Below are 14,601 nucleotides of genomic sequence, written 5' to 3'. Positions count from 1 at the left end.
TCATGCAAAACTTCAGGCCACATCACAGGTGAAAACCTGGAGCTGGCCTAAGAGATCCTTGCAGAGCCTGGATCAGGTATCACAGCTTTCCATGCCTTTTAAAGATTCAAATCTCTTACTGGAAGTGATGAGCTTATCTCAAATTAGATAAAACCTGATATCAGTATCTATAAGGAATTATCATATACTGTATTAGTAATACATCCTTCTCTGTTATAATAGGCCAAATCTTATTCAGGTCAATTTTGTGTTTCATTATTAGTATTGGAACAGAATGAAATGTGCATAAACCAGTTAACAAAAGGGAGGTTTACTTATCCATAGGATAGAAAGAATACTCAGCAAAGATATGGTACTTGTTCAGGGAAGTAGACTGCCCTTTCCCCACAAAAATGTACCTTGTTAGTGTGGTGTGTTAGGTACAGTCATTTCCAAAGCTGTAGGTCATCCATCAAGCCTGAGGGTCACTAACATCTTAAAAGTTGTTCTTTTATGCCCCAGACTGACATAGGTAAACTATGTCAAATGAAATCTTCATCTCTTGAACCAATCAAGTTTCAGGAAAAATTTCCTTTTCTAGTAGATATTAATTGCTTCTACCACATCAGTGGAACAGTGGTCAAAGGATATGATCAGACAATTTGTGAAGACCAAAATACAAACTATTTGTAGCATATGCAAAGATGCTCAGATCCCCTACTAATTAGAGAAATAAAAATAAAAATCAATCTTAAGATTCTACATGAATTCACTATTCTTGGATTTTTCAGCAATCAAACTCACTAATGCATTTTGATAGGACTGAAGACTAAAGTAATCATTTTGGAGAGCCATTTGACAATGTGAACCACAAAAATGATCATGTCTTTCAATTCAGTGAAGCCATTTTTAGGTCTCTAAATCAAATTGGTATAAAAAAAAGGGTCAAAATGGTGGATTAGGACAGTCACTCAGGTGAACTCTCCCAATATTTCCCTCCAAACAACTTTAATATAATGATTCAAATAAAATTTTGGAGTGATAGTCAACAAAAATCTGGGTAAGATATTTTTTGACTTAAGAAAACTTAAGTAGACAAGAGAAGTCTGAAACAGTGGAGTTCTGGTAGAGGTCTTTCTAGTAACAGTGGCTGTAGCAGCAGCTTCAGGAGCTCTTACCTGGGAGAAGAAGGTAAGGAAGTTGAAGAAAGAGAATCGGAACTTTGTTGCCTACATATAGTTCTGGATCACACTTCCAGAGTAAAGAAGAGCACTGGGAATCAGTCACAAAAGAGCAGGAGGCCTGATTAGTTCCAAGGCAAAGTGAGTAATGGTATTTATGGCTTCAGGGGGACCAGGGACTTTCCTTGGTAAAGGCCAGAATACAGATCAGGAGAGCAATGACCACACCTTTTCCAGGATCACACCATCCTGAAAACACCAAAAACTTACAAATATTCAGAACTAGCTCTAAAATTAGCATCATGAAAAAACCTACAGCTTGAGACAGTGCCTCCCCACCCTCAAATGAGCAGGACCAAAATTCAACATAAAGTTTGAAGTCAAGAAATAGCCTGGAAAAATGAATACACAATAGTAAAATAACCATAAAAAGCTGTTGCAGTGGCAGGAAAGACAACAATGTAAAAAAGACATAAAAAGAGCCTCAAAAAAAAAAGTCAATTAGATTCAGGCCCAACAAGAATTCTTCTGAGTTAAAGAAAGAAATAAAAGCAGCAAAGAAAAATTGTGGAAAAAAAACAAGAGCGATGAAAGAAAATTATGGAAAGAGAATTAACAACTTAATTAAAAAGGCACAAAAACACTGAAGAAAATGATACTTTTAAATTTTTTTCTATTTATTTAAGACAATGGGGTTAAATAACTTGCCCAGGATCACACAACTAGGCAATTATTATATATCTGAAGTCAAATTTGAACCCAGGTCCTCCCAACTCCAGCACTGGTGCTCTATCCACTATACCACCAAGCTACCCCGGGAAAATGATGCTTTTATAAAACAGAACTGGCCTAAAGATAAAAGAGGCATAAAAATTCACTGAAGAAAAGAAGACCTTTAAAAAATACCTTTGACCAAATGGAAAAAGAAGCACAAAAACTCACTGAAGAAAATAATTCCTTAAAACTTAGAATAAGACAAGTAGAAGCTAATGATTCCATGAGACATCAATAAATAAGGAAACAAATCAAAAGAGTGAAAAAATATAGAAGAAAATGTGCAATATTTCAAAAAAAAACCCAACAGACCTAGAAAACAGATCAAGGAGAGATAATTTAAGAATTACCAGGCTTCCTTAAAGTGATGGTCAATGAAAGAGTCTAGTGCCCTGCTAACATTGCTCCAAAGGGAAAAACATAAATTGAAAGAATCTACTGCTCAATTCCTGAAAGAGATCTCAAAATGAAAATTCCCAGAAATATTATAAACAAATTCCAGAGCTACTACGTTAAAGGGAAAATGCTTCAAGTGTCCAGAAAGAAATAATTCAAGGGGAGGCTAGGTGGTATAGTGAATAGAGCACTGGCCCAGGAGTCAGGAGGACCTGAGCTCAAATCCAGCCTCAGACACTTAATAATTACCTAGCTGTGTGACCTTGGGCAAGTCACTTAACCCCATTGCCTTAAAAAAAAGAAACCATTCAAATACCATGAAGACACAGACACACAAGATTTAGTGACTTCCACATTAAAAGAAGGACTTGGAATATAATATTAAGGTAGTTGAAAGGAATTTACATAGTCAGAGGCCACGGGTGTGATCTCCATGGGTGGAATGATCTCCAAAATAAAAATGGAGGGGAGAAGAATGCCCTGAGAGAAGGGGAAGGGGAAGTAGAATGGGGAAAATTTTATCACAAAAAGGAATTATGCAGGGAAGAACCTCTATAATGAAGGGGAAAGTGGGCGTGAAGGGGAATAGCAGGCAATTCCTCACACTGAAATTGTTTCAAAGAAGGAAGAAAAGCACAAAGAAATAAGAGCAGTAAGGACAGCTTAGTTTTTTAAGTAATATGTTGTTAAATTAAATGAAGAAGTTTATGTGTTAATGTGAAAATGAAACCCACACTTCTCTGATAAGGCAATGCGTATGTTCTCAATATGTTAATTCTCTTCAGCAGTACAAATTGCAACCCTTATTTTCCTTCTCATTCTTTATGTAGGTAGAGGCTCTCTACCTAACAGTGCAACAATCAAGCTGTCCATTTCTTGATCCTATTATATGTCATATGATAATTCACCTTTTCCCAATCATTTCTTGTGCAACATCCCTTAAACCATTTCTTTTGTATAGTTCATCACTGGGAGTATCTTTGTATTTACCAATCATCACTCTTTAGCCCCTTGTGTCACCCATAACTTTAATTCTTCAAATACTGTGGTATTCATAGAATCTGAGATTTAGAAAGACCATCTAGAACCTAAATCCAAAAGAGGAATCCTCATTTGTAGAGCTCTCAAAGTAGTTTTTTTAGTCTCTGCTTGAAGATCTCCAATGGGGGAAATCTCCTTGTTTCCTAAAGTAGCCCGTTCTACTTTGAGTCAGCTCTTAAAAAAAATCAAAAAGTGTTTAGTGTTCTTATTTTTACATTTTCTCTTTTGCAACATCTACCTATTGCTGTCTAGAGCAAAAAAGATCAAGTAATCATTATTGCACATGACAGCCATTTAGAAACTTAAATAAAATTTTCTTGCTCCCTCTTAGTCCTTTCTTCTCTAAGCTAAGTATCCCCAACTTTCTTCAACTGACCCATATGGGCATGAACTCAGGGTCCTTTATATTCTGGTTGCCCCTCATTTGGTCTTTTCAGAATGACTAATCTTATACTAGAGTCTGGAACAACTGGTACTCAAAATTTAAAAAGAAACAAAGGTTAAAATAAATAAATAAATAATGTTTTTTTAAAAAAAATTACATTTTTAAAATTGTTACACAAAGAAACATACAAAAATATACAAAGTTGGGGCAGCTAGATGGAACAGGGGAATAGAGCACTGACCCTGGAGTCAGGAGGACCTGAGGTCAAATTTGACCTCAGACACTTAGTAATTATCTGTGTGACCTTGGGCAAGACATTTAATCCCAATGCCAAGCAAAAAAAAAAACAAAAAAGAAAAAATATACAAAGTTGTCCTATTTGTCATAGATTGCTTTTGTTTATCTTTGTATGAAGGAAGTGTCAATTTGAGACTGGGGATGGGTTTCAAGAGAAAATTGTTATAGTAGGAGTAAGGAGGTTTCTTTTTTTCTCTCTAAAAATAACTAAGCTATAAAGACAAAATTCATCAGTTAAGCTTTTTTAAAACTAAGGCTAAAAGTCTAAAGTAAGATTTAATCTCATTTTCTGAGTTTTTAAGTTTTTTATAATTTTTTTCTTGTTTTGTAATTTTTTAATATGAATTCAAAATCAAATTTAATTGAAAAAATCTAAATAAATACTATTTATGTTCAAAGCAACATGCTAAAGATAAAGATAAAGAAAAGACAGAGCAGACTGTTTCTTATGGAGCTTATATTCTCTCACCTCTTTAAGGGAATTAGGCAATTATAATGATATCATTATCAATTGTCTTAGTATTTCTACTGACACATTCTATTCAGCATTTATAGGTCATTGTATTTTAAATGAAATAAAAAATCAAAACTATTAAAGAAAGTCTAATGTTCTTCTTAAACTGAGACACAGAAAGATCAACTCCCTCAAGGCTAGAGGTGAGGAAACTTGGGCCTAGAGGAAATCAAGTGATATATTCAAGATCACACAGATAGTAAGTAGCAGAGTGAGATTTTGAACCTATATCTTTTGACTAAAAGTTCAATATTCTTTCTTCTGAGTCATTCTTTTGGGTCTTGCTGGGTAGAGTATAGCCAACTACATTTTTATGATAGTTATAGTTTCTACTCTTTCATATAATGCCTGAGAATAACCCTACTTAAATATGGGTCTCCTCAGAAAAGTTATTACAGATTCAAAGTACTCTGTGGGTGGGTCTACATGTACTCAAAACCACATCTCTTTTTTTTTTAAGAAAGATTTTATTTATTTTGAATTTTACAATTTTTCCTCTAATCTTACTTCCCTCCCCCCACCCCCATAGAAAGCAGTCTATTAGTCTTTACATTGTTTCCATGGTATACATTGATCTAAGTTGAATATGATGAGAGAGAAATCACATCCTTAAGTAAGAAACATAAAGTATAAAAGATAGCTTACATAATAAAGAAGGATGGGAGGAAAGGGATGGGATGAGAGGGAATGGGGGGAGGGAAGGGGGAATAGGTGATAGAAGAGAGGGAAGATTGAGGGAGAGGGTATAATAAATAAAAGATACCTTACATAATAAGATAACAGGGTTTTTTTTTAAATTAAAGGTAATAGTTTTTAGTCTTTGTTCAAACTCCACAATTCTTTCTCTGGATACAGATGGTATTCTCCATTGCAGATAGCCCAAAATTGTGCCTGATTGTTGCACTGATGGAATGAGCAAGTCCATTAAGGTTGACCATCAGCCCCATGTGGCTGTTAAAAACTACAACTTTTTTTTTTAACATTTTAACATTTTATTTGTTTTCCAATTATATACAATAGTAATACGTACCCATCAGTTTTTCAAGGCTCTGAATTCCATGTTTTCCCCCCTCCTCCCTCCCCCCCCACAGAAGGCTGTCTGACAGTCTCTACATTGTTTCCATGCCATACATTGATGCAAATTGAATGTTATACCAGTAAACATAAGAATAAACATAAACCCCCTCCCCTAGGAAGATGAGAAACCTCAAGAAGAGAAAGAGAGAGCGAGAGCGAGAGCGAGAGAGAGCGAGAGCGAGAGAGAGAGAGAGAAAGAGAGAGAGAGAGAGAATTGTTCAGTCTGTGTTCAGATTTCAATGACTGTCTCTGGGATGAGTTGCTTTCTTTATCATAAGTCCACCAGAGAAGTTGCTTCAATATTTTCCCCACAGTTGCTATTACTAGCTGTATTTCCCTCCACTCTATTCCTCCCCACTCTCATTTATTCTATTCTGTCTCTCCTTTTATCCTGGCCCTGCCCAAAAGTGTGTTGAATCTGAGTACCCTCTCCCTCAATCTTCCCTCTCTTCTATCACCTATTCCCCCCTTCCCTCCCCCCATTCCCCCTCATCCCGTCCCTTTCCTCCCATCCTTCTCCAGGACAAGATAGATTTCCTCACCCTATTAAGTGTGTTTGTCATTTCCTACCTGAGCCATTTACAATGAGAATGAAGGCTCACTCATTCCTCCTTGCCTTCCCCACTTCCACTCCATTGAAAATCTTTTTCTTGATTGACTCTAATGTGAAATCTCTCAGCTTCTTCTTCATCTTTTCCTTCTAGTACTTTCCCCATCGCCCACTGACTCCATCTTTTTACTATATTATACTATTATATTTCACTCCTTCCTGTGTCCTGTCTGTATATGCTCCTTCTAATAGCTCTTATAAATAAGAAAGTTCATATGAGTTATCAGTATCTTCTTCCTGTGCAGGAATACAAACAGTTCAACATCATCAAGTTCCTCATAGTTAGTCCCTCTCTTTCACTCCCTCTATGGTTCACCAGAGTCCTGTACTTGGAGATCAAACTTTGTGTTCAGCTCTGGTTGTCTCAATAGGAAAATTTGAAAGCCCTCTGTTTCATTGAAAATCCATCTTTTTCCCTGAAAGAGGATGTTCAGTTTTGCTGAGTAGTTGATTCTCGGTTGTAAACCAAGATCTTTTACCTTCCGGAATATCATATTCCAATCCCTAAGAGCCCTTAAGGTAGATGCTGCCAGATCCTGTGTAATGCTGACTATGGAGCCTCAGTAGTTAATTGCTTGTTTCTGGCAGCTTTTAGAATTTTCTCTTTAATTTGGGAGTTTGGGAATTTGGCTGTAATATTCCTGGAAGTTTTTCTTTTGGGATCTCTTTCAGGGGGTGACCGGGGAATTCTCTCGATTTCTATTTTACCCTCCGCTTGTAGGATCTCAGGGCAATTTTGCTGTATTATTTCTTGAAAAATGAAGTCTAATCTCTTCTCCTGGTTGTGGCTTTCAGATAGCTCAATAATTTTTAAATTATTTCTTCTGGATCTGTTTTTGAGGTCGGTTGTTTTTCCAATGAGATATTTCACATTTTCTTCTAATTTTTGACTTTTTTGGCAGAATTTTACTTCTTCCTGCTTTTTTGCAAAGTCATCAGCTTCCTTTAGTTCCATTTTGCATTTAAAGGAGTTTTTCCATTAGGTCTAAACTGGAAAAACCACAACTCTTGAAACTTTACTGATTATCTTTTATTCATCACTCAAAGGATGTGGTTAATTCAAAGCAAAGCTATTTAATGAAATAGCTTTGTAAGAAAATTAGTAATAGAGCATTTTCTTATAAAAATGGGACATATTCTTCTAGAAATACATGTAAAGCAATGGGAATATGGATAGGGATAATGATCATTCTTGAAGGAAAATATCACTAGAAACACATGTGACAAGAGCACACATGGATGGGCAACTCATATTTTTGATGATGCAGAATTGGTCTGTGTTTTCTGGTGATATTATCATGTTGCGCTCCTTGGGTCTACTTTCAAGTGATTAGAGTGAGTGTCTTTGCTAAACATGTAGTTGCCAAGTTTCAGTCTATTACCAGTTTCTGGGTTTCATCACCTCAGATTACCTGCTAACCATCTTGGTTCTCATCTGTTAGAATGCAATGACTACAAAGTCTCTTCCTGCTAAGAGTTAAGTTGATTTCTCTTTTAATCCATGACTATGCATTGGCATACCCAGCTAAATACTCAAATAAAAGCTAAGCTTAGTACCCAAAGACTAAGATTATCTTTTGAACTAGTTCTTTCCACCAGCAATATCCTTGCCCCAAACTTTTATTTGATTTAGAATAGAAAATCCTCTTTAGCTCCCAACAGTTTTTGGTTGACAATCTACTTCCCTTGAAATTTTAAGGGTCAGATTCTCATACACCATAAAGGACATGGTATGTTTGAAGGACTGTGGCTTCATTCAGCCTCCTTCCCATACCCAAGATCCTTTGGATCTTCTCATGAAAATGGATGAATTAGAGAAAAATAAGAATAAGAAGGACTGAGCAAGGGTGGAATGTATTAAACTCTACCTCAATCCTTTATTTTAAATCTTTGCCCTTCACATAAAAGTGTGAAGCAACAAACTTCATATATATTATTATATGGCTATTTGATTGATCCTCAGGGACCAAAGGATAAGTGAAGACAAAACACCCTGTCCTGGGTTCAGAAGATTCTGTACCAAGGGGCAAAGATTTAAACTCTCAGTCTCTGGGAGAAAGTTTCAGGAAAATCCTTATTCTTTGTAAAACAGTTCCTTAGGAAAAATAAGTCTTTTTCTTTTGTGCATTCCACCCTAAAAACCATGTGCTATGATTACTAAGGCAGATCTGAGCAAGTGATCCTCTAAGAATTTGCTGACTGATAAATTGTGATGTGTAAACAAATATATTACCTCTGCTACCTGACCAGTGACTGTATTAATGTCTCAAATGTACTTTGGATTCTTTGAATATAAGTTCCTCTGTTGAAATATGTAATTTTATAGCAATAGCTCTAGATTGAGAGGATCAAGCAAGGCTAGAGATTATTGGGTTGTAATTAACTCAGACTTTTAACTTTAATTCCTAATAAAGTGCTATTCACTTTGGGTCTGGAATGCCCTTACACTTCTACCTTCAAGGTTTCATTCATAAAATCAGAGATTCAGAGCTGTATATAATTGAATATACTTCAGTTGTTGGTGATGGTGGAGGGAGTGGGAGAGAGGGAGAGAATTTGTAACTCAAAATTTCAAAGAAAAGAATGTTAAAAATAAATAATTTTTTACAAAATAAAATTTTAAAAATTGCTATACAATGAAAAAAGTTGTCTATTTAAAACTATATAAAATTGCCTTATTTGTCATAGATTGTTTTTGCTTATCTTTGTTATGAAGACAGTATCAATCTGTTGTTTGGGACTAGATCTTGAGACAGGATCCTTGTCGTAAGGATAAGGAGTTTTCTTCTTTTGTTTTATAGAAATGATTATGCTATAAAAACAAAATTCATCGATTAAACTTTTTTAAAGAAGGCTAAAGAACTAAGGTAAGATTTAATCTCTTTTTCTGTGTTTTTTAATGGTTGTTTGTCATCTTAAAAGTTTTTTTAGCATGAACTCATTTATAATTGGATTTTACTTTTAAAATATAAATAAAGAATATTTTGGGCAATTTATTTAGGCAATGTGCTTTGTGCTAGAACGATAAAGAAGACAAAACAGACTCTGTCCCTTGTGGAGCTTACATTCTCTCACCTCTTCAGGGGAACTAGGCAGTGAGCTTAGAGGTCATGTAGGTCAACTACCTCATCTTATAGAAAAAGGAAAATGAAGCCCCCCCCAAAATTAGGTAACAGGGAAGATCATACAGGTAGCAAAAGACAGAGCTGTGTTGAAACCAGGTTCTTTGACTTCAAATGTATATAGCTTTTCCTACAATAACACAGATTATTCAAACAAGCAAGTATTTAGCATGTACTCCCACTCTACAAAGACAAAATCAAAACATTCCCTGTCCTCATGGAGCTTATATTCAAGTTACAACTGATAACATGTACATGCAAATACAAAAGAGACACAAAATAGTCAGGATGAGTTTTTTACTTAGCAGTTAAGGAAAATTGCAAAAACGGGGTGGCTAGGTGGTGTAGTGGATAAAGCACTGGCCTTGGAGTCAGGAGTACCTGGGTTCAAATCTGACCTAAGACACGTAATAATTACCTAGCTGTGTGGCCTTGGGCAAGCCACTTAACCCCGTCTGCCTTGCAAAAACCTAAAAAAAAACAAAAAACAAAACAAAAATTGCAAAAACTTGTGGTAGAACTTCCTCTCTCCTAATGCCACTCTTTCTTCTTCTCATCTTCTCTGGAGACTAGAATTGTTTAGTTTCTGGATTTTCCATCTCTACCCAATACAAATGAAAGATGGGTAGAGTGTTTTATAGGGCAGACAACTAAAGTTCCAATTTCCAATTCAATACTCCTCTTGGCAATGAATATATAGTGGATAGACACTGATAAAATATACATCCTTGGGCTACCTCACCATGAGTGGGGTTCTAGCTTACATATTGTGTGTGTAGTAGATTTTTATGTCTAATCACTAGGATAGGATTAGTCTTCATGTATGGATTAGAGGGGAGAGAAAACCAGGATAATTCATGTCTACAATCTCTCTGCTCGGTGGTTTGATTATACTTGACTATTGGACTTGTTAAGGAATAAAAGGTCTAAGGGGAAATTTAGGTTCATCTCATATATCCCTCATTTCATCTTTTTAAATTCCTATTTATAACCTTGCACAGATTTAGAGAGTGACTGCAGCTAGCCCCGTAACTACACAAGCAAGGATAGTACAAAATTAGTTTTATATATCAGGAAGGAAATGTTAGAATAGAAAAAAGGAGCAAATGGGACACTCAAAAAGGGAAAGAACTGATTTACTGGCAGAGGAAATATGACAGTGTTTTTCTGACTATAGGAAACAGGAAGGGACCTCCTGCCTAGACATCAAAGAGAGGTAGTTAATTGATACTTTGGGAAACCACCTCACCCAAACTAGATTTAGGCCTCACAGATACAGTTTTCAGAGCTTTCTGCATGTATAGTAGAAACCAATTGAGGCTACATTCAGGATACCTATGCCACCTCACATGTCTCTCTTAAGATGGACTATGTGATTGCTCCTTTTAAATTCCAAACCTCTCTTCCCCCCCACCCTCTTCTCCAAATCTTTGTCATCCAGTTCCAGCCCTTTATACACATAACCACTCAGAGTTACTCCCCAAAATATTTGGTGCTGTGTGTTGTAGGATTGGTGTACCTACAAAGTTGGACTACATTCAAAATACTGAATGTCAAGCCTGCTGTCTCTGTCTGCTTCTCTTCACTGGAATTATCACTGTAATGCTCTCTAGGCATCCCACCGGAAGTTCATTTCTTTTTTTTTAATTTATTTTTATTAAAGATATTATTTGAGTTTTACAATTTTCCACCCAATCTTGCTTCCCTCCCCCCACCCTACCCCCACAGAAAGCACTCTGTCAGTCTTTACTTTGTTTCCATGTTGTACCTTGATCCAAATTGGGTGTGATGAGAGAGAAATCATATCCTTAAGGAAGAAACATAAAGTATAAGAGATAGCAAGATCAGACAAAGATATCAGTTTTTTTTTCTAAATTTAAGGTAATAGTCCTTGGTCTTTGTTCAAACTCCACAGCTGTTTCTCTGGATACAGATGGTATTCTCCATTGCAGACAGCCCAAAATTGTTCCCAATTGTTGCACTGATGGGATGAGCGAGTCCCTCAAGGTTGATCATCACTCCATGTTGCCATTAGGTTGTACAGTGTTTTTCTGGTTCTGCTCATCTCACTCAGCATCAGTTCATGCAAATCCCTCCAGGCTTCCCTGAAATCCCATCCCTCCTGGTTTCTAATAGAACAATAGTGTTCCATAACATATACATACCACAGTTTGCTAAGCCATTCTGCAATTGAAGGACATTTACTTGATTTCCAATTCTTTGCCACCACAAACAGGGCTGCTATAAATATTTTTGTACAAGTAATGTTTTTACCCTTTTTCATCATCTCTTCAGGGTATAGACCCAGTAGTGGTATTGCTGGGTCAAAGGGTATGCACATTTTTGTTGCCCTTTGGGCATAGTTCCAAATAGCTCTCCAGAAGGGTTGGATGATTTCCCACAGTCCTTCCAACAATGATCATTATCCTTCCTGGTCATATTGGCCAGTCTGAGAGGTGTGAGGTGGTACCTCAGAGAAGCTTTAATTTGCATTTCTCTAATAATTAATGATTTAGAGCATTTTTTCATATGGCTATGGATTGCTTTGATCTCCTCCTCTGTAAATTGCCTTTGCATAACCAGAAGTTCATTTCTTACAGAGTGTGATTTGCTGAGGAAGTTTTGGAGTTGCCTGACCAATATTCATGAGGCTCTTTTTTTCCTCCTAGGTATTTGGTCTGAAGTTAAGTAGCTGTCACCAGATGATTACTTGTCTGTTTCTTCATCTGGATATAAAGTCCTCCCAAAGATATGGTTACATGAAAGATATAAAGTAGTTTACTTTCTACTCAATTACACAAATAGAAAAATTTTTTAATGTATTATATATTTATTAAAATAACAACATAAAAATATTTCTGTCCTAGGTTGCCTTCTCTGTATACTAATTTTTAGGTCATGTCTTCAATCCCCATGGATTCAATTATTATCTCTATGCAGATGATTTTCAGACTTATTTGCCCTTCCCTAGCATCTCTCCTGACCCCAAGTCTTGTATCTCCCATTTCTTTTTTAGACAACTCAAACTGGAGCTCTTGTCCAAAACCAAACTCAATCTTTTCCTCAGGACCCTTCCCTCTTCCTAACTTCAATATTGCTGAAGAAGTAACCATCATCCTCCCAGTTACCCAAGGCTTATAACCTAGGTATCATGCTCCTCTTCTCACTCTTACTCTCCCAGTCTTTGCCAAGGCCTGTTGATTTTACCTTTTTTTTTTAAACATGTCTCAGATATACCTCCTTCTCTCTTCTGACACTCTTAGAAACTTTCTGCAGTTCTTGATCACTTTATTTCTGAAATATCCTTGTTGTTTAGTCTTCCTAACTTGTCTCTCCCAGTTCCATATCACTGATTTTCCTAAATACAGGTCTGATCATGCCATTGTTCTTTTTTCCCTTGACCAAGAGGACCCAGGAGGGTGACATCTTGACTTGCCTGTGAATTGGATTTAAGTGAGGCAGGGCTGTGCAAAGTCTTCAGTCACACTGTCTCCTCCAGAATCCAGTAGCAAGATGGAAATGAAGATGATTGTTGATGGTTGGGGATGCAGTGGATGACCTTCTGATTATGTTACTCCCTTACTTATAAAGTTCAGTGGCACTGTGTTATTCCCAGACAAGTACTTTTCCATCTAGTAATACTTGTTTCTTTGCAGTTCCTTGAAAATATGATGCTTCATTTCTCTCCTATGCAATTTCACTGACTGTCCCTTAAACTTGACACTCTTAAACTCTATTAATTTCCCTCCTTGTGGTTTACCTGACTTCTTTCAGGTTTCAGTTAAGCTCCAACCTTTTTCAAGAAGTCTTTCCTTGATCTCTTTAATTTTAGTGCCTTCCCTCTGAGATTTTATCCTCTAGCTCAGACTTAATTATTTCTATATTGTCTCCATTAGACCGTGAGCTTTTTGAAAGCAGAGACAGTTTTATTTTTGTTGTTTTTGCCTTAGGACTTTGAACATAGCATCTACCTTATAGTAGGTACTTAATAAATGGTTGTTCACTTGACTGCACTAGTCATAGCTCCAAAAATAAAACAGAACATAATTTAGACCTACTTGTATATAATGTTGTTTAGTTGTTTTCAGTCCTGTCTGACTCTTTGTGATCCCTTTGGGTTTTCTTGGCAAAGATACTGGAGTAGTTTGTCATTTCCTTCTCCAGCTCATTTTACAAATGAGGAAACTGAGGCAAACAGGTGCTTTGCTCAGGGTAATACAGCTGGTAAAGTGTTTGAGACAGCATGTGAATTGAGGCCTTCCTGATTCCAGATCCAGTGATGCCAAGCTACCCCAGACATGTATATAGGCTTAAAAACCCTTTCTCATTTATCTTCAGTTGTTTACATAGAATCATAGGTTGATAGAGTCAATCAATGGGGAATCATTTTTTTTTTGATCTCTCAATTTAAAATTCACTCCTTTCTTATTTTTTATTTCTTCTGGTCAATTTGGTCCACAGAAACTAAAGGAATTTTACAAAACAATGCCAACAACAAAACCATACATCAATTCTCAAACTATCTACAAATGATTGAGTTCTGTCCTTTGATTTCAAGTCATAGAAAATATAATTTTTCATTCATCCAATTCTCAGTTACTATTGACTCAGGAAAGAGGACCTCTGAGTCAAGTTCCTTTTACTGTAATTGGATCTGGCACATACACACTAGGAATCTGTGACAAAGACAAGATTTATTCTATTTTATTCATCTTTGTGTTTTACTTTAAACAATAACAGAAATAATTAAACTTATGTTTATTTACATAACTATTTAAACTTTTTAATGTGACCTTCAATATACAAAGTTCTTTATCAAAGAAATAGGTTATTTCCTCCCTTTGTCTCTTCTTTCCTTGTTTTTGTTTATCCACCATTGTATTTGTTTATGTATTGTTATTATTCAGTTGTTTTAGTCATGTCCAATTCTTCATGACCCCTTTTGGAATTTTCTTGACAAGAATACTGGAGTTGTTTGCCATTTCCTTCTCAAGCTTATTTTACAGATAAGAGAATTGAAGCAAACAGGGTTGATTAAATGACTTGCCCAGATTCACATAGCTAGTAAATAAATGTCTGAGGTCAAATTTGAATTCAGATCTTTCTGACTCTAAATCTGGTACACTATCCACTTCACCCCCAGTGGCCTCATTTTATATATTTATTTTGTCCTTTTATATAGTTGTGGTCTGTGCATATTGATCTTCTGGTTCTTTCTTCATTTT

This window comes from Macrotis lagotis, chromosome 1 (genome assembly GCF_037893015.1).
Source record: "Macrotis lagotis isolate mMagLag1 chromosome 1, bilby.v1.9.chrom.fasta, whole genome shotgun sequence".
In the NCBI taxonomy this organism is placed as follows: domain Eukaryota; kingdom Metazoa; phylum Chordata; class Mammalia; order Peramelemorphia; family Peramelidae; genus Macrotis; species Macrotis lagotis.
Note: the sequence above shows the minus strand (reverse complement) of the source record.